This window comes from Aethalodelphis obliquidens, unplaced genomic scaffold (assembly GCF_003676395.1).
Source record: "Aethalodelphis obliquidens isolate GAN/ISIS:26980383/991018 unplaced genomic scaffold, ASM367639v1 scaffold91, whole genome shotgun sequence".
NCBI lineage: Eukaryota > Metazoa > Chordata > Mammalia > Artiodactyla > Delphinidae > Aethalodelphis > Aethalodelphis obliquidens.
The window spans coordinates 1,125,637-1,150,465 of NW_020838035.1; the positions used below are offsets into that span (position 1 = coordinate 1,125,637).

Here is a 24,829-nt window from a genome sequence, read left to right on the forward strand (position 1 = left end):
TTCAGTAGTTGCAGCACGTGGGCTCAGTAGTTGTGGCGCGCAGGCTCTAGAGCGCAGGCTCAGTAGTTGTGGTGCACGGGCTTAGTTGCTCTGAGGCATGTGGGATCTTCCTGGACCAGGGCTCGAACCTGTGTCCCCTGCACTGGCAGGCAGATTCTAATCCACTGCGCCACCAGGGAAGTAAGTCCCTCATGTATCTATCCTTTTTCAAATTCTTTTCCCATATAGGTTGTTACAGAGTGCTGAGTAGAGTTCCCTGTGCTATACAGTAGGTCCTTGTTGGTTATCTATCCTATATATAGTAGTGTGTGTGTGTTAATCCCATGCTCCTAATTTATCCCTCCCCCCTTTCCCCTTTGGTAACCATAAGTGTGTTTTCTATGTCTGTGAATCTATTTCTGTTTTGTACATAGATTCACTTGTATTATTTTTTAGATTCCACATGTAAGTGACATCACATGGTATTTGTCTTTCTCTGTCTGACTTACTTCACTTAGTATGATCATCTCTAGGTCCATCCATGTTGCTGCCGATGGCATTATTTCATTCTTTTTCATGGCCGAGTAATATTCCATTGTATACATGAACCACATTTTCTTTATCCGTTCCCCTCTCGGTGGTGGTTTAGTTTGCTTCCATGTCTTGGCTGTTGTAAACAGCAACAGCACAGATTTTTTACGTAAAAGTGAAAGAATTGCTTGTGCAACCCATCTGACTCGCTGGACTTAGTGCTGCTCGTGCAGGAAAGGAATGAAAACAATTAGGCCCCTTTGGTTTTCTATTCACGTTTACTGAGACGTAATTGTTTCCAGTAAAAGCAGCCCTTTCAGGTGGACAGGTGGGTGAGTGTTGAGCCCTGTGCACGGTTATGGAATCAGCACCGCTGCTGAGTTGTGTACATTTCCATGCTCTCTCGTCATTTTGTTGCCGACGTGGTTCCTCCACGGCCAGCCCCTGGCAACCATTGTTCTGCTTCCTGCTTTAATAGCCCTCTTTCTGAAAAACAAATTTTCCTTTTTCGTTAGATGCTCCTATTTTTCTTAACACGTCGCTAGCTTTCGAGTATTTATGTGAATTATTTGATTATTTATTGTCCTTTTCCTAAGCACACTGGGGAAAAGGAGAACAATTTATGCAGGAAATTGGAGTTCCCTGAAGATCTGGGTAACCCCATGGAAGTGTACCCCATTTGTGTCGGGGTGAGACAAAGGTGAGACCCACTTCCTCACCCACAGAAATCAATTCCCAACGTCTAGATTTCAGGTAGCTTAGCAGCTGTGGTGTTTGATGGGGAGGGAACGTCGTTAGTGACAGGCCAAGTTCAGGAAGGAAGAGGTTTATAGTTATTACGAAATAGTGGCTGTGTTCGCTGTGTTGTACAATATATCCATGTAGCTTATTTTTTACCTAGTACTTTGTACCTCTTACTCTGCTTCCCCTATAATGCCCCCCTCCCCCTCCCCACTAGGCACCACTCGTTTCTTCTCTAGATCTGGGAGTCTGTTTCTTTTTTGTTATATTCACTACTTGGTTGTATTTTTTAGATTCCACATAATATGTGAGACCCTATGGTGTTTGTCTTTCTCCACCTGACATTTCACTTTGGAGGGAGGGATTGGAGCTTTCATAATGGTGAGAGATTGCAGAATCCATTGGCCCCATCACGCTGCTCAGGGAGAGAACGCCAGGGTCAGACCTCAGGGACCATCTTCATGCAGGGTCAGGGGAGGACGGGGGTCCAGAGGCAGGAGAAAGGAAGGAGCAGCTGATAGTTTTTTTTTGGCAGTATGTGGGCCTCACTGCTGCAGCCTGACCCGTTGTGGAGCACAGGCTCTGGACGTGCAGGCTCAGCGGCCATGTCTTACGGGCCCAGCTGCTCTGCAGCATGTGGGATCTTCCTGGACCGGGGCACGAACCCACGTCTCCTGCATCGGCAGGCGGACTCTCAACCACTGCGCCACCAGGGAAGCCCGGCTGATAGGCGAGTGAAGAGGTTACTGTGGATATGGAAATCCAGGGTGAGGCTGCTCTGCTGTTGCAGAGGCTGGCATGGAGCAGCACAGGTGGGACTTGAGTGATGTCCTCCCTGGTGAGGTGACAGGTGAGGAGGGCAGAGGTGACGGAGGGGAACCGGGTGGCACCCGGACGGGGGGGTTCTGTGCCCAAAGTGGGGGCCACCGTGGGCAGCCTCGGGGACATGGAGGAGGTGGGGACTGCCCTTCCCCAGGGAAGGGAGTCAGTGTGTGCACCCAGGCGCAACGGAAAGTTTAAAGACAATGGAAACAAGCTAGGTAGCCAACAGGACGTCCATTAAATTGTGTATAATATATATTATAGTTATTATACTGCTATATTATGTATATTATATATAACATACACATCATAATATAGATTATGTACAATGAACACATAATACACAATATAGATTATGTATAAGGTATATTGTAGTATAGTAATATATACTAGTACATGGTAATATATATACTACTATATAACAGTATATATTATATACTAATTTTTATATATAATATACATGTATCATATCTAGTATTTAAGGTTATACCATCTAATTTTTGGTACATTAAATTGTATATTATATATAGTATATTTCATATACATGTTAGATTTTACATTATATTACGATTTTACATTATATATACTGTACATATTGTATACAATTACATGTCAGTCATTTGTTAGAATGTATATTATATATTCTGTTATATATGTCTATACATTATATTCATACATACACATTAATATATACCAATATATAATATATATAATACATGTTTATACATTACTGTTGTGTATTAAGATATACTCATATAATGTATAATATATGCAATTACACCGATTATATTTTATACTATGTATTACAACTTAAAAATTATACCTTGGGCTTCCCTGGTGGTGCAGTGGTTGAGAGTCCGCCTGCCGATGCAAGGGACACGGGTTCGTGCCCCGGTCCAGGAAGATCCCACATGCCGCGGAGCAGCTGGGCCCGTGAGCCATGGCTGCTGAGCCTGTGCTCCACAACGGGAGAGGCCACAAGGTACTCGTGTGCCTCAAAAAAAAAAAAAAAAATGATACCTTAACTGTCATGCTGTCAAATGTTATACGTTTTACGTTCTATATGCGTGTTGTATATTATGAATCATATTGTATGTGTATCATAGATATTGCCATATTTATAATACTTACAATATTTATAGTTGTTAGATCCACACACACATAATACAGGGTAGTGCAGACATGAATATTACCTTCTTCGAGGCTGCTTCCCTTCAGACTCAAGACGCTGAAGACCACATATCACTTTCCTTAAGACTCCTCCTCGGGACCTGTCCCTGATGGACCGGCTGGACGCTCTCGTGTCACAGTGAGTTAGATCACACCCACCTTCAAGGGGAGGGGGCACAAGAATCAGACAACATCACAGCCTAATTTCAGATGCTCATCCACCCTAAGGATAGGAGGAAATGAGAAACGGGAGACGCTCAGGGGACAGTCTATCACCTTCATCACCATGTCCATTCCCGGGGATCCGTCCACGCAGCTTTTCATGCTTCTTGAAGCCCTTCACTGATGACCCTCTGCCTCCCTACAGTGCTTGGTGAGGTGGACATCCATCCTCGTGGACCCTGAGCCAGCCTGCAGGCCTGAACTCTCCACACCCGGGGATGAGCTGAGCCTCCTCGTGAAAAGGAAGGGACAATTCTGGACACCACCTTCCCCCAAATCCTGCAGCTCCAGGTCTGCAACCTCAGCAAGTACCCTCTGAACTACCCTGACCCCCATGGGCTGAATAGTGACACATGGCCCCAGGGAGGGAGGAGCCAGTTGCTAAGTAGACCATCCTGTGGGGACAGCGTCTGTGCTTCTGTTCGTTCCAGATCCCTTCCTGTTCTAGAATTCAGAATCTGATCATAAATCCACCCTCCCTTGTTTGGTTGGACCGGTAGAGCCGTCATAACCCCACTTCACTGTTTTCCCCTCGGGTCCATTTTTAGGTCATCTGCATCCTGTGCTCTGGATCAGTATTTTCTACAATCTCGGGGTCTCCAAGGTAAGCAGCACCGTGGGAAACCCACCCCCAATAATGCCCTCCCAGGAACCGTTACCGTGGGTCCAAAGAGCTGGTTTCTCCTGGGGTCCATATTTACATCGGGATAACACAGGCCTCTGTTCTGCAGTTATGAGATGTTGTCAGGAAGGGTCGACCACGTACGCTGAGCTGTGACACGCTGTTTCATTGGTGGTGATGTTTCTTCTAGTTATGATTTCACGTCCCTAGTGACTCATCAGGATCCCATAAATCTCAGGCAATCAGAGAAGGAAAGGTTTGTGATGGACACTGCATCCTTGACTTATTAAAGGGTGTCAGCGCTGCCCTGACGTCCTCGAGTGGGACTGCTTCCTGCGTTTGAGTCCCTTGGTTCTTCAAGAAAATATCAGAGAATCCGTATCAGACAGTGTCATTGCTGGATTCTTCTATCCCCAAACAGCTGAGACTGTGATTATAGGCATTAAAATATAAGATGGGCACTTACCAGGTAGGTCATGACACTAATCCTCTAATTATTTTGCCTTATTAACTCATGTCCTTGATTAGCACCTGACCAGGCTGGGCTGAGTTGGCTTTTAAGTGATGGCTGATACCAGGAGACAGATGGTCTGTTCTAAGAAGGTAATGGCTTTACAGTATTTCTCAGAGATTCCCCAGTAGAAATCACTTGGTGTTTCCATCCAACGGTCGCAGCATTTACTTAGCTGACTCAGATTCCCCTGGGAAGTGGTCTGCTCCTCCTCGCCTGGAGAGATACAGGAACCAGCAGATGCTCACCTTGTCGGTGACAGTGATGCAAATCTGGATTCACTTTCTGAGCTGCCAGTGCCTCACAACAGGTCCCATCTCCATCACTAACCAGCTTGCAGGCGCTTCCCATCGTGCAGAGAAAGTAAAGAGGCGAGTGACTTGCAGAAGGGTGCACAGAGGCAGGAGGGGGGTGGAGCCTGGCGCTCACAGGCACAAAGTGGAAAGCACCTTTCTCTTGGGCTGGAAAGGCTTGAGGGTGGGCTGCCTCTTCTGCCACCCGAGATCTGAAGGTTGGACGTGGCGATTGCATTCCTGTGATTCAGCCTCAGCCGCCTTGACCTCGGGGCAAGGCTCCTGGCCGTGGCTTCTTTCTCAGGCGTTATTCGTGGAGAGCCTGGCTGGCTGGCTGAAGAACACCCAGAAGTGATGAGAAGAGGCCGTTCAGGAGCCCACGCTGTATCTACTGCGATGAAGTAAAACCACGTTGTCTACGCAGGTGCACAAACCATTTCAGCTCGAGCATCTGCTTCAGAGGGAAGGGGTGCAGCGCTGGAGCCATCAGAATTAGACGCTAATTGATTAAGTGCGTCCGAATCCCTGCACCGTGTTCCACATGCCAGGATCTTGGCAACGAGAGGGGAACCCTGCAAAGGCGTGGGGTTGCACCTGACACGGCAACCCTCCTCCCTCTGCTTCTCACGGATAGAGCCGGATGGGGCAGCAGGTAGAGATACTGCTCCCTTTGGAAGGTGAGCCGGAGACACTTGAGCCCTTCTTTCCCGGAGTTTGCAGTCTCTTAGGGAGATGAAAATCAATAGGTTGAAAAACAGATCTTTCTCTCTAGTTACTTCTCATCTGTCCTAGTCATCTAATCTTCGTAAGTCGTTTCCCTGCAAGTGTCAGCTATCCCCTTGCTTAACATCCTTGGATTCTGTCTGAGTTTCTTGTGGCTACTCTAAGAACTGAGGACTTGGTAGCTTAAAAGAACAAAATGTACCATCTTACCGTTTTAAAGCCCAAAGCTCTAAGCCCAAAGCTCTAAACTCAAGGGGTCCCGCAGGCTGGTTTCTTCTGGAGGCTCCAGGGGAGAATCTATTTCCTTCCTTTTCCACCTTCTGGAGGCGTCTGCCATCCTAAGCTTGTGGCCCCTTCCTTGATCATCAAAACGAGCAGCTCAGCATCTTGTAATCAAATACTCCTCTGACGTTCTCTTTACAGGGACCCATGTGATGACACTGGACCACCTGTAAACCCAGGTCACCTGTGCATCTCAAGGTGCTTAGCGGGACCACATCTGCCAACTCCCTTTTGCTACGTAAGTTCACATATTCACAACGTTCGGGTATTAGAACGTGGACATCTTTGGGGACGTTACTCAGCTGACCACAGCAGGCGTCTCAACACTTATGCTCTTCTGTGCTCTCAGCTCTGGACTTGTTGGTGGATTCCCCCAATCTTCCTCAGTTCTTTTAAATAACAGAGGCCAGAAATAAACCCACACACCTATGGTCAATTAATATTTGACAAAGGACACAAGAATAGGACACAAGAATACACAATGGGAAAAAGTCTCTTCAGCAAGTGGTGCTGGGAAAGTTGGAGACATGCATGTAAATCAATGAAGTTAGAACACACGCTCGCACCACACACAAAAGACTTAAAACTCCCAGAAGAGAACACAGGCAAAACATTCTCTCACAAATCATACCAATATTTTCTTAGGTCAGTCTCCCAAGGCAATAGAAACATAAACCAATGGGACCTAATCAAACTTACAAGCTTTTGCACAGCAAAGGAAACCATGAACAGACAATCTATAGAATGGGAGAATATATTTGCAAGCAATGCAACTGATGAAGGCTTAATTTCCAAAATCTACAAACAACTCAACAACAACAAGTAAACAACCCAATCAAAAAATGGGCAGAGACCTAAATAGACATTTCTTCAAAGACATACAGATGGCAAACAGACACATGAAAGGGTGCTCAACTAATTATTAGAGAAATGCACATCAAAAGTACAGTGAGGTATCACCTCACACAGGTCAGAATGCCCATCATCAAAAAGTCTACAAAACAGTATGGAGGTTCCTCAAAAACACTACAAATAGAACTACCATACGACCCAGCAATCCCATTACTGGGCATATACCCTGAGAAAACCATAATTCAAAAACCATAATTCAAAAAGACACATGCACGCCAGTGTTTATAGCAGCACTAACAGCAGATGAATGGATAAGAAGATGTGGTACATACATGACTAATGCCATTGGCAGCAACATGGATGGACCTAGAGATTATCATACTAAACGAAGTAAGTCAGACAAAGACAAATACCACCTGATATCACTTATATGTGGAACCTGAAAAATGATACACATGAACTTATTTATGAAGCAGAAACAGACTCACAGACATAGAAAACAAATGCATGGTTACCAAAGGGGAAGGGTGGGGGAAGGATAAATTAGGAGTTTGGGATTAACACACACACACTACTATATAAAATAGAGGAAAACGAGGACCTACTGTGTAACACAGAGAACTCTATCAGTACTTTGTAATAACCTAAATGGGAAAAGAATATGTACATGAATAACTGAATCACTATGCTGTATACCTGAAACTAACAATGTTGTAGGTGAACTATACTCCAATAAAAATTAAAAAAGTAAAAGTGGGTTGCAGAGTAACTTACATCAGCAGATTCTCATTTCTCTGATCAGGGAAGCCACAGATGATCCATTAAATGGGTGAGGAGAGGGGGAGAGTAGGATGGGTGTTCTTATCGCATGCACTCCACCCCTGTCCACCCCTGCTCCTTGCCCCACAGAGCTCACCATGGGTCTGCCTGTTGGATGGGGGCAGAAGAGAAGTGAGGGGCACAGAGGTGAGAGGGCTGTCCACCCTTGGCCCCGTCTTGCAGGTCAGCTGAGACCCTCCACCAAAACCCACTTCTCCCAGGGGACTTCCCTGCTGGTCCACTGGTTAAGACTTCACCTTTTAGCGCAGGGGTGTGTGGGTTCAACACCTGGTCAGGGAGCTGAGATGCCACATGCCTCACAGCCAAAAAACCGAAACATAAATAGTTAATCAAATCCAGGAAGCACAGAGGTTCCCGTTCAGGATAGCTCCAAGGAGAAACACACCAGGACACATATTAATCAAACTATCAAAAATTAAATACAAAGAAAAAATATTAAAAGCAAGGGGAAAACAACAAAGGGAATCCCTATAGGGTTAACAGCTGGTTTCTCAGTAGAAACTCTACAAGTCAGAAGGGAGTGGCATGATATATTTAAAATGATGAAAGGGAAATTACTCTACCCAGCAAGGATCTCATTCAGATTGGATGGAGAAATCAAAAGCTTTACAGACAAGCAAAAGCTAAGAGAAATTAGCACCACCTAACCAGCTTTACAATAAATACTAAAGGAATTTCTCTAAGTGGGAAACACAAGAGAAGAAAAGGACCTACACAAACAAACTAACAATTAAGAAAATGGTAATAGGAACATACATATATGGATTAAATGCTCCAACCAAAAGACACAGGCTCACTGAATGGACACAAAACCAAAACCCATATTATATGCTGTCTACAAGAGACCCACTTCAGACCTAGGGACACATACAGACTGAAAGTGAGGGGATGGAAAAAGATACTCCATGCAAATGGAAATCAAAAGAAAGCTGGAGTAGCAATTCTCATATCAGACAAAATAGACTTTAAAATAAAGAATATTACAAGAGTTAAGGAAGGAGACTACAAGAGTTAAGGAAGGAGACTACGTAATGATCAAGGGATCAATCCTAGAAGAAGATACAACAATTATATATGCACCCAACACAGGAGCACCTCAATACATAAAGCAACTGCTAACAGCTATAAAAGAGGAGAAATCGACAGTAACACAGTAATAGTGGGGGACTTAACACCTCACTTACACCAATGGACAGATCATCCAAACAGAAAATAAGGAAACAAAAGCTTTAAATGACACAATAGAGCAGATAGATGTAACTGGTATTTATAGGACATTCCATCCAAAGACAGCAGATTACACTTTCTTCTCAAGTGCATATGGAACATTCTCCAGGACAGATCACATCTTGGGTCACAAACCAAGCCTCAGAAAATTTAAGCAAATTGAAATCATATCAAACATCTTTTCTGACCACAACACTCTTAAAAATACATAGAAACAAATGACAATGAAAACACGATGATCCAGAACCTATGGGATGCAGAAAAAGCAGTTCTAAGAGGGAAATTTATACCTATACAAGCCTACCTCAAGAAACAAGAAACATCTCAAATAAACAATCTAACCTTACACCTAAAGGAACTAGAGAAAGAAGAACAAACAAAACCCAAAGTTAGTAGAAGGAAAGAAATCATAAAGATCAGAGCAGAAATAAATGAAAAGGAAATGAAGGACACATTAGCAAAGATCAATAAAACTAAAAGCTGGTTCTTTGAGGAGATAAACAAAATTGATAAACCATTAGCCAGACTCATCAAGAAAAAGAGGGAGAGGACTCAAATCATTAAAATTAGACTCCACAGAAATACAAAGCATCCTGAGACTACTACAGGCAACTCTATGCCAATAAAATGGACAACCTGGAAGAAATGGACAAACTCTTAAAAGGTGTATAACCTTCCAAGACTGGACCAGGAAGAAACAGAAAATATGAACAGATCAATCACAAGTACTGAAATTGAAACTGTGATTAAAAATCTTCCAACAAACAAAAGTCCAGGACCACATGGCTTCACAGGTGAGTTCTATCAAACATTTAGAGAAGAGATAACACCCATCCTTCTCAAACTCTTCCAAAACTCTTCCGAGAAAGGAAGACTCCCAAAATTGTTCTATGAGGCCACCATCACCTTGTTACCAAAACCAGACAAAAATACTAAAAAAAAGGAAATTATAGACCAATATCACTGATGGATATAGATGAAAAAATCTTCAACAAAATACTAGCAAACAGAATCCAACAACACATTAAAAGGATCATACACCATGATCACAGTGGGATTTATCCCAGGGGTGCAAGGACTCTTCATATATGCAACTTAATCAGTGTGATACACCATATTAACAAATTGAAGAATAAAAACCATATGATCTTCTCAATAGATGCAGAAAAAGCTTTTGACAAAATTTAACACCCATTTATGATAAAAAAAAGTCTCCAGAAAGTGGGCACAGAGGGAACCTACCTCAACATAATAAAGGCCATATATGACAAACCCACAGCAAACATCATTCTCAATGGAGAAAAACTGAAAGCATTTCCTCTTAGATCAGGAACAACACAAGGATGTCCACTCTTGCCACTATTATTCACCATAGTTTTGGAAGTCCTAGCCATGGCAATCAGAGAAAGAAAAAGAAAAGGAACACAAATTGGAAAAGAAGTAAAACTGTCACTGTCTGCAGATGACATGATACTATACATAGAAAATCCTAAAGATGCCACCAGAAAACTACTAGAGCTAATCAATGAATTTGGTAAAGTTGCCAGATATAAAATTAATGCACAGAAATCTCTTGCATTTCTATACACTAATGAAGAAAAATCTGAAAGAGAAGTTAAGGAAACACTCCCATTTAACACTGCAACAGAAAGAATAAACTACCTAGGAATAAACCTACCTAGGGAGACAAAAGACCTGTATGCAGAAAACTATAAGACGCTGATGAAGGGAATTAAAGATGATACAAACAAATGGAGATATACACCATGTTCTTGGATTGGAAGAATCAACACTGTGAAAATGACTATACTACCCAAAGCAATCTACAATTTCAATGCAATCCCTATCAAATTACCAATGCCATTTTTTACAGAACTAGAACAAAAAATCTTAAAATTTGTATGGAGATACAAAAGACCCCGAATATCCCTGACTTCAGACTATACTACAAAGCTACAGTCATCAAGACAATACAGTACTGGCACAGAAACAGAAATATAGATCAGTGGAACAGGACAGAAAGCCCAGAGATAAACGCACACACCTATGGTCACCTTATCTTTGATGAGGAGGCAAGAACATACAAAGGAGAAAAGACAGCCTCTTCAATAAGTGTTGCTGGGAAAACTGGACAGCTACATGTAAAAGAATGAAATTAGAACACTCCCTAAAACCATACACAAAAATAAACTCAATATGGATTAGAGACCTAAATGTAAGACAGGACACTATAAAACTCTTACAGGAAAACATAGGAAGAACACACTGACATAAGTCACAGCAAGATCTTTTTTTGATCCACCTCCTAGAGTAATGGAAATAAAAACAAACAAATAGGACCTAATGAAACTTAAAAACTTTTGCAAAGCAAAGGAAACTACAAATAAGATGAAAAGACAACCCTCAGAATGGGAGAACGTATTTGCAAATGAATCAACAGACAAAGGATTAATCTCCAAAATATATAAACAGCTCATGCAGCTCAATATCAAAGAAACAAACAACCCAATCCAAAAATGGGCAGACGACCTAAATAGACATTTCTTCAAAGAAGATATACAGGCGGCCAAGAGGCACACGAAAAGCTGCTCAACATCACTAATTATTAGAGAAATGCAAATCAAAACTACAATGAGGCATCACCTCACACCGGTTAGAATGGGCATCATTAGAAAATCTACAAACAACAAATGCTGGAGAGGGTGTGGAGAAAAGGGAACCCTGCTGCACTGTTGGTGGGAATGTAAACTGATAAAGCCACTATGGAGAACAGTATTGGATGTTCCTTAAAAAACTAAAAATAGAATTACCCTATGACCCAACAATCCCACTACTGGGCACATACCCTGAGCAAACCATAATTCAGAAAGAGTCATGCACCACAATGTTCATTGCAGCTCTATTTACATTAGCCAGGAGATGGAAGCAACCTAAGTGTCCATCATTGGATGAATGGATAAAGAAGATGTGGCACTTTATACAATGGAATATTACTTAGTCATAAAAAGAAACGAAACAGTGCTTCCCTGGTGGCGCAGTGGTTGAGAGCCTGCCTGCCGATGCAGGGAACACGGGTTCGTGCCCCAGTCCAGGAGAATCCCACATGCCGCAGAGCGGCTGGGCCCGTGAGCCATGGCTGCTGAGCCTGCACGTCCAGAGCCTGTGCTCCGCAATGGGAGAGGCCAGGACAGTGAGAGGCCCGTGTACCGCAAAAAAAAAAAACAAAACGAAATTGAGTTATTTGCAGTGAGGTGGATGGACCTAGAGTCTGTCACACAGAGTGAAGTAAGTCAGAGAAAAACAAACACCATGTGCTAACACATATATATGGAATCTAAAAAAAAAAAAAGGGTCATGCAGAACCTAGGGGCAAGATGGGAATAAAGACACAGAACTACTAGAGAATGGACTTGAGGACACGGGTAGGGGGAAGGGTAAGCTGGGACAAAGTGAGACAGTGGCATGGACATATACACTACCAAATGTAAAACCGATAGCTAGTGGGAAGCAGCCGCATAGCACAGGGAGATCAGCTGGGTGCTTTCTGACCACCTAGAGGGGTGGGATAGGGAGGGTGGGAGGGAGGGAGATGCAAGAGGGAAGAGCTATGGGAACATATGTGTATGTATAACTGATTCACTTTGTTATTAAGCAGAAACTAACACACCATTGTAAAGCAATTATACTCCAATAAAGATGTTAAAGAAAAAACAAACCTAAAAATTGAATTACCGTATGATCCAGCAATCCCACTCCTGGGCATATACCCAGAGAAAACCATAATTCAAAAAGACACATGCACCCCAATGTTCATTGCAGCACTATTTACAATAGCCAGGTCATGGAAGCACCCTAAATGCCCACTGACAGACGAATGGATAAAGAATATGTGGTACATATATACAATGGAATATTACCTAAAAAAGGAACAAAATTGGGTCATTTGTAGAGACGTGGATGGATCTAGAGACTGTCATAGAGTGAGGTAAGTCAGAAAGAGAAGAACAAATATCGTATATTAACGCATATATGTGGAACCTAGAATAACGGTACAGATGAACCGGTTTGCAGGGCAGAAATAGACACAGATGTAGAGAACAAACATATGGACATCAAGGGGGGAAAGCAGGGGTGGGTGGTGGTGGGATGAATTGGGAGATTGGGAGTGACATATCTACACTAATACGTATAAAATAGGTAACTAATAAGAACCTGCTCTATAAAAAAAATACACAGAATTCAAAAATTCAAAAAAAAATAAAGCTGACTTTTCTCATAGGTGTTGAATGGATGGCGTTTGATGTACCGAAGGTGTTTGCTTTTTTTTCTCCTCTTGGGTAACTATCCAGGGTGGGTTTTATTTTTCCAGGATCTCTGCTGATTGTCGTGGCTGGGGTCCCACAGCATGCAGACTTGGGAGTATCTGGGGTGAGGGAAAGGGATGGGGGACCAGGGCTGTGAACCAGGCCAGGCAGCACTGTGGGGCATTTGGACTTAGTTGCTCTGGAAACCCCAGTGCCCTGGACAGCACCTGTGAGCGAGCTGCCCGAGGGGGCTGGGGGATTCCTACTCCACCTCCCCTTGGGGGTTGGTGGTTGTGGATTCCCTGCACTGAGCTGATTCCAGGGCGGCCAGTGGCCTTCTGGGACCAGAGGGAAGCTCAGTCACTGAAGCCCAGATCTGGCGGCTGGGATGCGGGCAGGGCTTAGGGGCACAGCAGGGGCACCCTGACCTCAGGGAACTGAAGGGCTCTACAAACGTGGGGAGCAGTGGGGGGTGACTGTTCAACTAGCAGGTTTCTCAGCCTTGTTGGGAAATGTTCCCATTCCGAAACGGAACGAGGTGGGGAGCTGAGATGCCCCTGCTGGGCTGTGACAAGCCTGCCTGCTTATCTCAAGCCATGTTGCTACGGACGGATTTATGTCCCCTCAAAATTCGTATGTTGGAGCCCTAACCCCCCAGAGTAACTGTATTTGGGGTAAACAATGAATGAAGGTGAAGTGAGGTTATAATATGGTATGGGGTCTGTCTCTCCACCACACAAGGACATGCAGATAAGGTGGCATCTGTAAGCCAACAAGAGAGCCTCGCCGGGAACTGAGTCTGTCCACGCCATGATCTCAAACTCCCAGCCTCCAGACGGTGAGAACTAAATTTCCATTGTTTAAGCTGCCCAGTCTGGGGTGTTCTGTTACAGTGGCCTCAGCTGACTAATACCCACATCTGCATGTTTTAAGATGATAAAGCCTGATGGTAAAATCAGGGATACTCAGAGAGAAAGAATCATACTGATTGACGAACGAACACAGAGTGATATTAATATTGCAATCATACAGAAGATTTCTTTGTTTGGTTCTTTTTTTTGGCCATGCTGCAGCACAGAGTCTTAGCCACTGAACCACCAGGGAAGTCCTGTACTGAAGATATTCTATGAGTTGTATATATTTCTCTTAGAGCATCTATTAAATTCCCCCTGAGCACACCCCACCAAGTCCCACGATTTCTCTGCACCTGTCTCACTCTAGTCACACAATAAACCTCTTGCGTGTACACACACACACCCATCTCATCACACTCCTGTAAAACTCTTTTACAACGATTGTGCTACGCCTTCTGGCATAGTTTCCAGGAGCATTTTACAAAATGCTCTTCCCTTAATCCAATTTTCTTTGGACTGGATTAAATCCTTGCTTTTTTGCAAGACTAATTTCAATTGTTGGCACGAAAGACCCAGATGTCTCTCTTTGGTAAATACTGAGCCGGCTTTGCTCACAGCACTGTTAGGAAGCAGCCCACGGCCAGCACTCCATGCTTTTCCAGCACTCCATGCTTTTCTGATGTGCCCTTCTGGCCACTGGAACGTCAAGGGCAGGATTACCTTCACGTATTTCCCAGATGTCCGTTGCATAGACATCCTACCACAGAGGCTTTTCTGTGTCCAGTAACATCAGCACTCCCCTTTCTACCAATGTCCACGGATGTGTTCCGGGCCCCCAAGCAGCCTGCAGCACAGCTCTGTGGTGATCAAGAAGGACCCCTCCTGGGTGTGGAGGAAAGGGAGCCCTCCTGCACTGTCGATGGGAATGTAAACTGATGCAGCCACTGGATGGAGGTTCCTCAAAAAACTAAATACAGAGCTCCCATAGGACCCAGCAATCCCACTCCTGGGCATATATCCACAGAAAACTATAATTTGAAAAGATACATGCACCCCTACGCACACTATTTACAACAGCCAAGACTTGGAAGCAACCTAAATGTGCATTAACAGAGGAATGGATGAAGAAGATGTGGTACATGTATACAATGGAATATTACTCGGCCATGAAAAAGAAGGAAATCATGCCATTGGCAGCAACATGGATGGACCTAGAGATTATCATGCTAAGTGAAGTACTGATTAAGTCCGACAGAGAAAGACAAACATCACTTATATGTGGAATCTAAAAAAGAATGATACAAATGAACTTATTTACAAAACAGAAATACACTCACAGACACAGAAAACAAACTTATGGTTACAAAAGGAGAAAGGGAGGGCGAGGGATAAATTAGGAGGTTGGGATTAGCAGATACACACTATATATAAAATAGCTCATCGACAAGGACCTACTATATAACAGGGAACTACACTCAATATTTTGTAATAATAAGGAAAAGTAACCTGCAAAAACACCAAAACAAACTGACTCACTTTGCTGGACAGTTGAAACTAATGCATTATTGTACATCAACTAGAGTTCAATAAGAAAACAAGAACTTCCCCCTCTGACGTGAGCCGTCATCCATTCTCAAGGCTCACTGCCTCTGATCACTGGCATCTCACTGTGTCAGAAAAATCCTCTGAGAGGCTGGACTTCTTCCTAGGATGTGTGGTCCATGCAGTCACAACAGGGCAAGGCTGAGATATAATGATGCCCTCGTGGGCACTGGGCCACCCACTCCCATGTCCAGCTGGGTCCCGATGACGGCTTAACGTTCCCTTTCCCAGGGGCCTTTACGGGCTGATGGGCTGGAAGCTTTGATCTCATTTACCGGTGATGGTCAATTTGGGATGAGGAATAAAAGAAGCCACAAGCCAAAGCCTGCCTTTCTTTGCTGGCTGGACCTGAGCCAGAGATGGAAAATACGCACTTCAGAATAAACTGGATTTTTAAAATACTGCTTAATAGCTCTCCTAGACATCCCTCGCGATAAGCCAGCGCTTTCCAAACAAACACTTATCCGCAGCGTTTTTACCTGGTGCAGCTGCGTGGTTTTGGTCCAGGTCTGCCCTCGAAGGCCATTGCTTTTATCCTTTCCAACACAGATTAAAAGCAAATCAGATTATGGAAATGGCTGAGTCGCCTTCAGAGTAGTTAGGATGGGGGGTTTGGCATGTGCGTACGATATGGGAGGAGGGGGGTGGTTTGCAGGATCTGTGGAGCTTGAAGACTGCATCAGGATTAGGGCTGGCAGGAACAGAAACCCTAAAACAACAGGGTTCAAAAACGATGGAAATGTGATTCCCTCTCACGTAAAGGTGACCCTGAGGAATGGGGTCAGGGCTGGTGTCAGTCCTCCGAAAGCAGGGTCCTTGCATCTCCCCACTCCTCCACCCCTACTCACGGCCCCTGTCCTCACGGTGCAGGAGGTGGCTCCCCATTTCAGGGGGCAAGTAGGAAGGAGAGGAGAGGAGGAGAGGAAAGGGCAAGCCGTATCCGTCTTTGAAGAAGGTTCCTGGCATGTGGTAGGGGGAGTGGGCAGAGAGAGCTCTGCTTTGGCAAGGTCTGTGTATGAGTGATGGTGTCATTAGTTATTAGCTCAGTGACCTTGGGTGAGGCTCAACTTCTGTAACATGGTGATGACGGTGAGGATGGTGATGATGAAAATGATGAGGATGATGGTGGTGGTGATGGTGGTGATGACAGTGATACTGGTGATGATGGTGATGATGTTGATAATTATGGAGATGGTGGTGGTGGTGATGATGACAATGGTGATGATAAAGGTGATAATTACGATAGTGGTGATGGTGGTGATGGTGGTGGTGGTGATGGTAGTGGTAATGTTGGTAATTGTGATGGTAATGATGATGGTGATGATTGTGATACTGTTGATGGTGGTGATGACGTTGATAATTATGGAGATGATGGTGATGGTGGTGATGATGGTGATGGTGGTGGTGATGACAGTGGTGAAGATCTTGATGATGAAATGACATAGCCTCGTCACAGATGAGTCTAAATGAGACAAATGAGCTAAATTATACAGTCCCTTGAAAATGCTAATGTGTTGTACACATGACAGTTGTACAGCTGATCCATTTCTGACGAACATCTTTATTTTCTTGAAGGCTCACACTGCAAGACTACCTACTTCAGGTCATTAGAAGGCAACGATAATTTGTGTTTGTCTATCAAGAGATAATTATAAATATATACCCACTGCATTTTATATAAAGACAGACATTCAAAAACACTAGTCAGCATGCAACTCAATGAAGTTAGAGCACACCCATACCCCATATGCAAAAATCAACTCAAAATGCCTTAAAGACTTAAATATAAGACATGACACCATACAACTCCTATAAGAGGGCTTCCCTGGTGGCGCAGTGGTTAAGAACCTGCCTGCCAATGCAGGGGACACAGGTTCAAGCCCTGGTCTGGGAAGATCCCACATGCCGCGGAGCAGCTAAGCCCGTGTGCCACAACTCCTGAGCCTGTGCTCTAGAGCCTGCGAGCCACAACTACTGAAGCCCATGCGCCTAGAGCCTGTGCTCCACAACAAGAGAAGCCACTGCCATGAGAAGCCCATGCACTGCAACAAAGACCCAACACAGCCAAAAATAAATAAATAAAAGTAAATTTTAAAAAACTCCTAGAAGACAATGTACGCAAAACATTCTCTGACGTAAATTGCACCAATGTCTTCTTAGGTCCGTCTCCCAAGGCAATAGAAATAAAAGCAAAAATAAACAAATGGGACCTAATCTAACTTACAAGCTTTTACACAGCAAAGGAAACCATTAACAAAAGGAAAAGTCAACCTATGGACTGAGAGAAAATATTTGCAAACGATGGGACCGACAAGGGCTTAATCTCCAAAATATACAAACAGTGTATACAATTCAACAACAACAAAAACAACACAATCGAAAAATGGGCAGAAGACTTGAATAGACATTTCTCCAAAGAAGACATCCAGGTGGCCAACAGGCACATGAAAAGATGCCCAATGTTGCTAATTATTAGAGAAATGCAAATCAAAACTACAATGAGGTATCACCTCACACCAGTCAGACTGGCCATCATCAAAAAGTCTACAAGCAATAAATGCTGGAGAGGGTGTGGAGAAAAGGGAACCCTCCTACACTGTAAATTGATACAGCCACTATGGAGAACAGTATGGAGGTTCCTTAAAAACCTAAAAACAACTACCATGTGACCCAGCAATCCCACTCCTGGGCATATATCCAGAGAAAACTAATTCAAAAAGATACATGCACCCCTATGTTCACAGCAGCACTATTTACAATGTCCAAGACATGGAAACAATCCAATCAGCAGATGAGTGGATTAAGAAGATGTGGTACATATATACAATGGAATATTACTCAGCCATAAAAAAGAATGAAATAATGCCATTTGCAGCAACATGGATGGACCTAGAGATGATCATATTGAGTGAAGTACGTCATAGAAAGGCAAATATCATATGATACCACTTATATGTGGAATCTAAAAAATGACACAAATGAACTTATTTACAAAACAGAAACAGACCCACAGACGTAGAAAACAAACTTATGGTTACCAATGGGGAAAGGGGAGGGAGTGATAAATTACGAGTTTGGGATTAACACATACATACTATTATATATAAATAGATAAGCAACAAGGACCTACTATATAGCACAGGAAAAGAATCTGAAAAATGTATACATATGTATCACTGATTCACTTCGCTGTACACCTGAAACTAACACGATACTGTAAATCAACTCTACTCCAATTAAAAAAAACACTACTCAGAAAAGACAAGTTTTATTTGCCCAAACTTGTCTTCACATCAGACAGACGTGGTGCAGTTTTACACTGTATCCCGATGATTTGCTGCCTCTGTTCATCACTCCTTGGATGGGAAGTACGAATTTCTGTCTCCCTGGTACCTGGGTGGGTGTCTAACGCCTACACCGTGCTCCACAAAAGCCTTGCGTTGAATTAAATTCTGCAGTACTGTTAATGATCAAGGTGGTGGGTATGGGGGAGGGCTGGAGAAGGCAAGGCGAGAGAGCGAGAAGGCACAGAACCGTCAAGAACAGGGCAGCCTCAGCAAGGAAAAGAGAAGCCCAGATCACCACGCAGATTCCCTGCATCTTTTTATGCCGTTCATCAGCAAGTCTCCAGTCAGCCTGCTTCTCATCACCCCACCTCCATCTCCTGCCTGGTCCAAGGCGCTGGACATCTGTCCCTGGACAACTGCAACATCCAGGACCTGCCGCCAATCCCTCCTGCATCACTGCTGTCCACACAGCAGTCAGACTGATCCTGTTTGTACCCAGGTCAGGTTTCGCAACTGACTTTCCCCCAGAAGCAGAGCCTGGGTTGAGGGTTGAATGCAGGGAGGGGCAGGGAGCTCCAGGAGTGGGATGGGGAGGTCACGCAAGGAAGGAAAGTAGCCAAGGAGGGGGGAATTGTCAGGCCAGCCACACCCAGGTGACTGGAGCGTAATATCACGGTGATGCTCTGAGAAGCACCTTAAAGCACTTTCCTCGGGTGATCCGGGCTGAGAGGTGTGTGAGCTGGGGTATTTATACCCTGTGCTCAGTAGTTACCAGCGGGGCTATGTGCCTTTCGCAGATTTGCACCTTGTCTTTCCCATGGGCCCCCTGTGTTCCAGCAAGCAGGGTAGGTATCCAACAAGAGTCAGGGCTTGCACTGGAAGACAGGTCGCTGTTCATGGAAAAGGCAAGGAATTCCCAGCAGTTGTGGGTCGACCACCACCACCATGGGCTCCATCCGAGAAAAACTTCCAGTGGCTCCCATCTCACTCATGATCGACTCCAAAATCCAAGTAAGATAACAAGACCTGCCCCGTCCCTCTGGCCTCAGCCTCCTGCACACACATCTGCTCGAGCTGCATCCCTCCGTGCCGGACCATCGCTGTTCTACTGTCCACACAGTCTGCTCCTGGCTGGGGCACAGCTGTCCTTTCCCTTCCTCACCTCAGCCAGGTCTCCGGACAAACGTCACCCCGCATAGAAGCCCTCTCCGGCCACAGTGCTGCAAGGGCTCCTCTGGTCAGTCTGTCCTCTCCCTGCTCAACCTCGGAACACTCAACGACCATGTAAAAAAACACATCGTGCGTTTCATCCACTTGCATCTCTGCTCACTGTCTGCTTCTTCCCCCCGGGATGGACATTAAGCAGGGACCTGACCTGGCTTGTTCACTGGAGCCAGAACGGTGGCCAGCACACGGAACCCCTTGACGATAAATACGTGTTGAAATAATACATGAAAGAGGGTGAACCATGGAAGGAGGAAGAGAAGGTCTGTGGGACCTCAGGACTTATGAGGTTGATTCTGCCATGCACCATCTTTGATTTGGAGGCAGGTGGGTTTACACCCTTTGTTCCTGGAACCGTGGTCACCAGGTGATCACAGAAGAGGATTTTGGGGTCTTTCAGGTAAACAGGAGAAGCTCTGCCTCTGATCAGTGGAGGGACCTTGATTACTTAATCTCTCTAAACTTAAGTTCCTTAACCTGTTAAATGGGAGATACCTCATCCCTCTGTCATCAGAGCATTGTAAGCATTTAATGGAGCCACTGGTGCTCAGTGGGCGTGTAATCCACACTGCTTTTTCACTCTGTTATCACCCTCCATTAGCTGCTCATCTCTGCGACTTAGGAGGGGCTGGGGGAGTAGTTTTCTCATGTTGCTTTTGCCAACTACAGATTGGCCCTTGCCGTCACCTCTATAAGGATTAAATCAAGAGCCACTGCAGCTGCTGACCTTCAACACCCTCTGAAAGGAGCTCAGGGTGGAGACCAGGAATGAGGAACTCTGTGCTCTGGGAAAAACTGGCGGGACAGGTCTTCAGATAGTTAGAGATTTCCAGGAGACGGTTTTATGAGCCCAATGCTTGTACCTCCTCGTAACCAGGAAAGCACTAAAATCCTTCCTGGTGCCGTCTGTTCCGTGTGGCTAGCAGGAACCTGCAGGAGACTAGCAGAAACCTGCAAAAATATGTGCTTGACTGCATGCACTCCCCCTTCACCGAAACCCCACATATATACTGACTGATTGCATGCACTCCCCCTCACCAAAATCCCACATATATACTGACCTCCCCCCTCCCCTGCTACCTCTTTGGAGCGGTTGCTCAGAGCTGTCTGAAATGCTGTCTCCCAGGCTGCAGTCCTCATTTTGCCCCCAGCAAAACTTAACTCACAACTCTCAAGTTGTGCTTTTTTTTTTTTTCCCCAAGTCGACACTTTCTAAGAGGAATATGGGCGATCGGGGGTGGAGCGCACGAAGCACTCGGGGTTTGTGCCCGCTGCAGGGGACGAGGGCTTCTCTCTTTGCTCTGTGCGCTGAATATCACACAGCCAACGTGTGGGCGTGGGTCCAGCCGGATCCAGGCGAGGACCCCTCCCTTCCCTTAGCTTCTTAGTGGTTAACACATAAGGCAGCTCTGGAGCCATCAGAAATCACAGCACAGTTTCCCACCAACTGTGAGGTCCCGGCGTGGCTTTCGTGAGTGGCGGCTTGCAAACCACACAAGAAACTCTTCCAAAGCGAACCTGTCCGAACACACCCCCAAGGCTCCTGCTGGAAGTACTTCCCAGTAAACACGGAGAAAACTGTATCCTGACTTTTCTTCTATTTCTCATCACAAGCTTTTTTTTTTTTTTTTTTTTTGCGGTACGCGGGCCTCTCACTGTTGCGGCCTCTCCCGTTGTGGAGCACAGGCTCCGGACGCACAGGCCCAGCGGCCATGGCTTACGGGCCCAGCTGCTCCGCGGCATGTGGGATCTTCCCGGACCGGGGCATGAACCCGTGTCCCCTGCATCGGCAGGCGGACTCCCAACCACTGCGCCACCAGGGAAGCCCTTTCCTTATTCTTAATGTCTGAGCTGTGGCACTTTTCCAGGGTTGGAAGACCCGTGAGGGATAATTTCGTGTTTCAGCTTGACTAGTCACGGGGCACCCAGATATTCGGTTAAACATCATTCTGGGTGTGTGATACCAAAAGGCGCATTTCTCCCATCCCAGGGGTCAGTGGGCAGGGCTCCAGGGTAAAGAAAAAGACATTACCTTGGAAATGGTTCCAAAGGCAAGAATCTGGCCCTTTTGGGGACATGTCATAATTAATCACCGTCCTCTTCATGTCCTGCTTTTGCTACGTTGGAACGAAAAGGAATACGCTTTCTGGCCTCACCTGTCTGGGGAAGGTTGTGTATGGTACATATTTCAAAGTACGCCAACACAGGTGGTCCAATGAGCAGATGGAAAACACACTTTTACTAAATGTACTTCGTTATGCTTGTAATAACGCATAACAGACAAAGTATATTAGGGCGTGTGTGTGTGTCTGTGTAAGTCTGTGTGTGTGTGTGCTGAAGGCACTGGATGTTTATATACGTACGTGTGTGTTATACACACAGAAACGCACCTACAACTACCGATTCCACACGTCACGTAAGTGCATAAACCCAAGGCCAACAGTCATTGAGACGTTCTTGGCATTAAAAGGTCTCAGACACGGTCATGTTACCGAATATATCATGGAGCTGCTATGGACTTTTGTTTTTCCACCTGAAAATGGAGGTCCCCAGAGTCCCTTCACGATCAGACCACCTGTCATCCTGGTGGAAACCAGAGAGGGGATCTAAGTCATAAGCGACCTGTATCAGGAAGAGGCAAACTCCCTCAGGAGCCGGCCCTGCGGGACTCAGCGCCGGGTAGAGCAAACAAGACGAGACCAGGCTCACCTTGTAGAGAGCACACAGGGGAGAGGGTGGGAGGTCTGCGAGCGGGCTGCTTGCAAACACCGGGTACTGAATTGTGATGCAGACGGGTCTCCCATGAGGTTAGAAAACGAGCTCAGCTCCCACGGATGCTGTAACATCCTCAGGCTGCAAAGCTCCCTGGGGCTCCCTGGCTGTGGTCACCAGAGCTGTCCAGGGGTGAAGGAAGAACTGCAAAGCTGCACTGAGAGCGCATCTGGATGACAGCCCACTCCTAATGAGGAACGGCTTTCTCGTGGGCTCTCCCTGCCTCTCGAGAAGGAGAGGAATGCATCTGGTGGCATCGGTTTAGCCATTTTCTCAATGGTTTCTCACAATCCTTGGATTCAAACATCTCTTTCACAGCAAACAAAAACTGTAGACTTTTCTCCTGGACACATGTGTGTCATCCGTAATCTTGAAGGTACGTGTCTTTGGAGGTGATTTCTTGCCCCATTTCTCCCCGGGCGTGATGGCCCTCAGCGGTGGAGAATTCTTTGAAGACAGGAAGCATGCCTCCTTTTGTGTAGTTTTGGGTTTTTATTTTTATTTTGTAGAAAGTGTGTTTTAATTCCTTCTCTCTCCTAAGCAGGGCCAAGCACAGAAGATGCAGGGGTGAGACTGTGCCTGGTACCAGCTGTGCGAGCTTGGGCAGGTCACTCCGCCTCTCAGAGGCCGGGACGGGTCACATAAAGGCACGGCGAGGGTCCACTGAGTTCAGCCGGTGAGAACTCCTACGGCTGCACCCGACCCCCAGCACAGCTTACACGCGGGACTGTTGTTAGTGATGACGGCATGCAGACTACTGCACGACCACAATGAGTACCGCGACTAGTGCTAGTGTAACTGCTACTCCAACTATCGCATTTACTACTACAACTGTAGCATTTACCACTACGACAACGACTACTACCATTGCTGCTACGATTGTGACTACCGCTACAGTGACTGCAGCAATTAGTGCCGGTGTAGCTACTTCCACAACCATGAGGTTTACTACTACAACTGTACTGTTTACTGCTACAACTACTACTGCTGCTGCTACAAGTTCCTACCACTATAATGACTACAACAATGTGTACAACTGCTACTAGTATTATCCTTACAAGTACAGCAATTCCAGTGACTCCAACAATGACTGCCACTACTGTAGTAGCTACTACTGTCACAGCTACTATTATTTTTGCTACTGCTACGCCCACCGCTATTACAATTAGTACTGCAACTCTTACGGTCACAACTCTTATTACTACAACTACAACAGTTGCTACCGCCATAAAAGGTACCCCTCCTACAACCACCACTACAACTATTACATTTACTGCTACAGTTACAACAACTACTACAACTACTATGATTACAAACACTACTATAATTATTACCAGTGCTGTAACTATTACAGCAATTAGTACTGGTGTAATTACTACTACAACTCTTAGGGTTACTCTCACAACTGTAACACTTACTACAACTACTGCTACCACTGCTGCTACAATTGTGACTACTGCAACAGTGACTACAGCAATTAGCGCCACTACAACTGCTACTATTATTACAAGCACAGCAATTCTGACGACGACTGCTAGTACCATTATTGCTATGGCTACAGCTACTGCTGTGACACCAAACGGTACTCCTAGGACTACGACAGCTACTACTGTTCCTATCACAACTACTACAATTACTGCTACAGCTACAGTGACGGCTACAACTATTAGCATCACAACTCCTATTACTACCACAACTACAACCGTTGCTCGTGCTACAAACACTACTATTATTACCACCACTACTACAATTATTGCTACTGGTCCAACTACAGTGATTACACTTAGTGCTACTACAACCATCACTACAGCTATTATGTCTATGACTACAATTTTAACAATCACTACAATACAACTATTACAAACACTACTATAATTATTACTAGTGCTACAGTGACAATTATTACAACAATGAGTGGTACTACAATTACTACTACAACGATTACATTTACTACTACAATTATAACAATTA

General features: G+C 45.0%; 1 long non-coding RNA gene across 2 annotated transcripts; it reads right to left on the bottom strand.

Moving 5' to 3' along the window:
• Nucleotides 1-563: 563 nt before the first annotated feature.
• On the bottom strand, nt 564-6,087 carry LOC113614171 (uncharacterized). Of its 2 annotated transcripts, none has more exons than XR_003430491.1 (4): nt 5,825-6,087; nt 4,125-4,441; nt 3,267-3,466; nt 564-996 (listed from the first exon to the last, which is right to left on the bottom strand). It is a non-coding gene; the product is annotated as an uncharacterized LOC113614171 (long non-coding RNA). The 2 variants fall into 2 exon arrangements; XR_003430490.1 differs by lacking the exon at nt 5,825-6,087 and adding an exon at nt 4,554-4,706.
• Between the last annotated feature and the right edge of the window lie 18,742 nt (nt 6,088-24,829).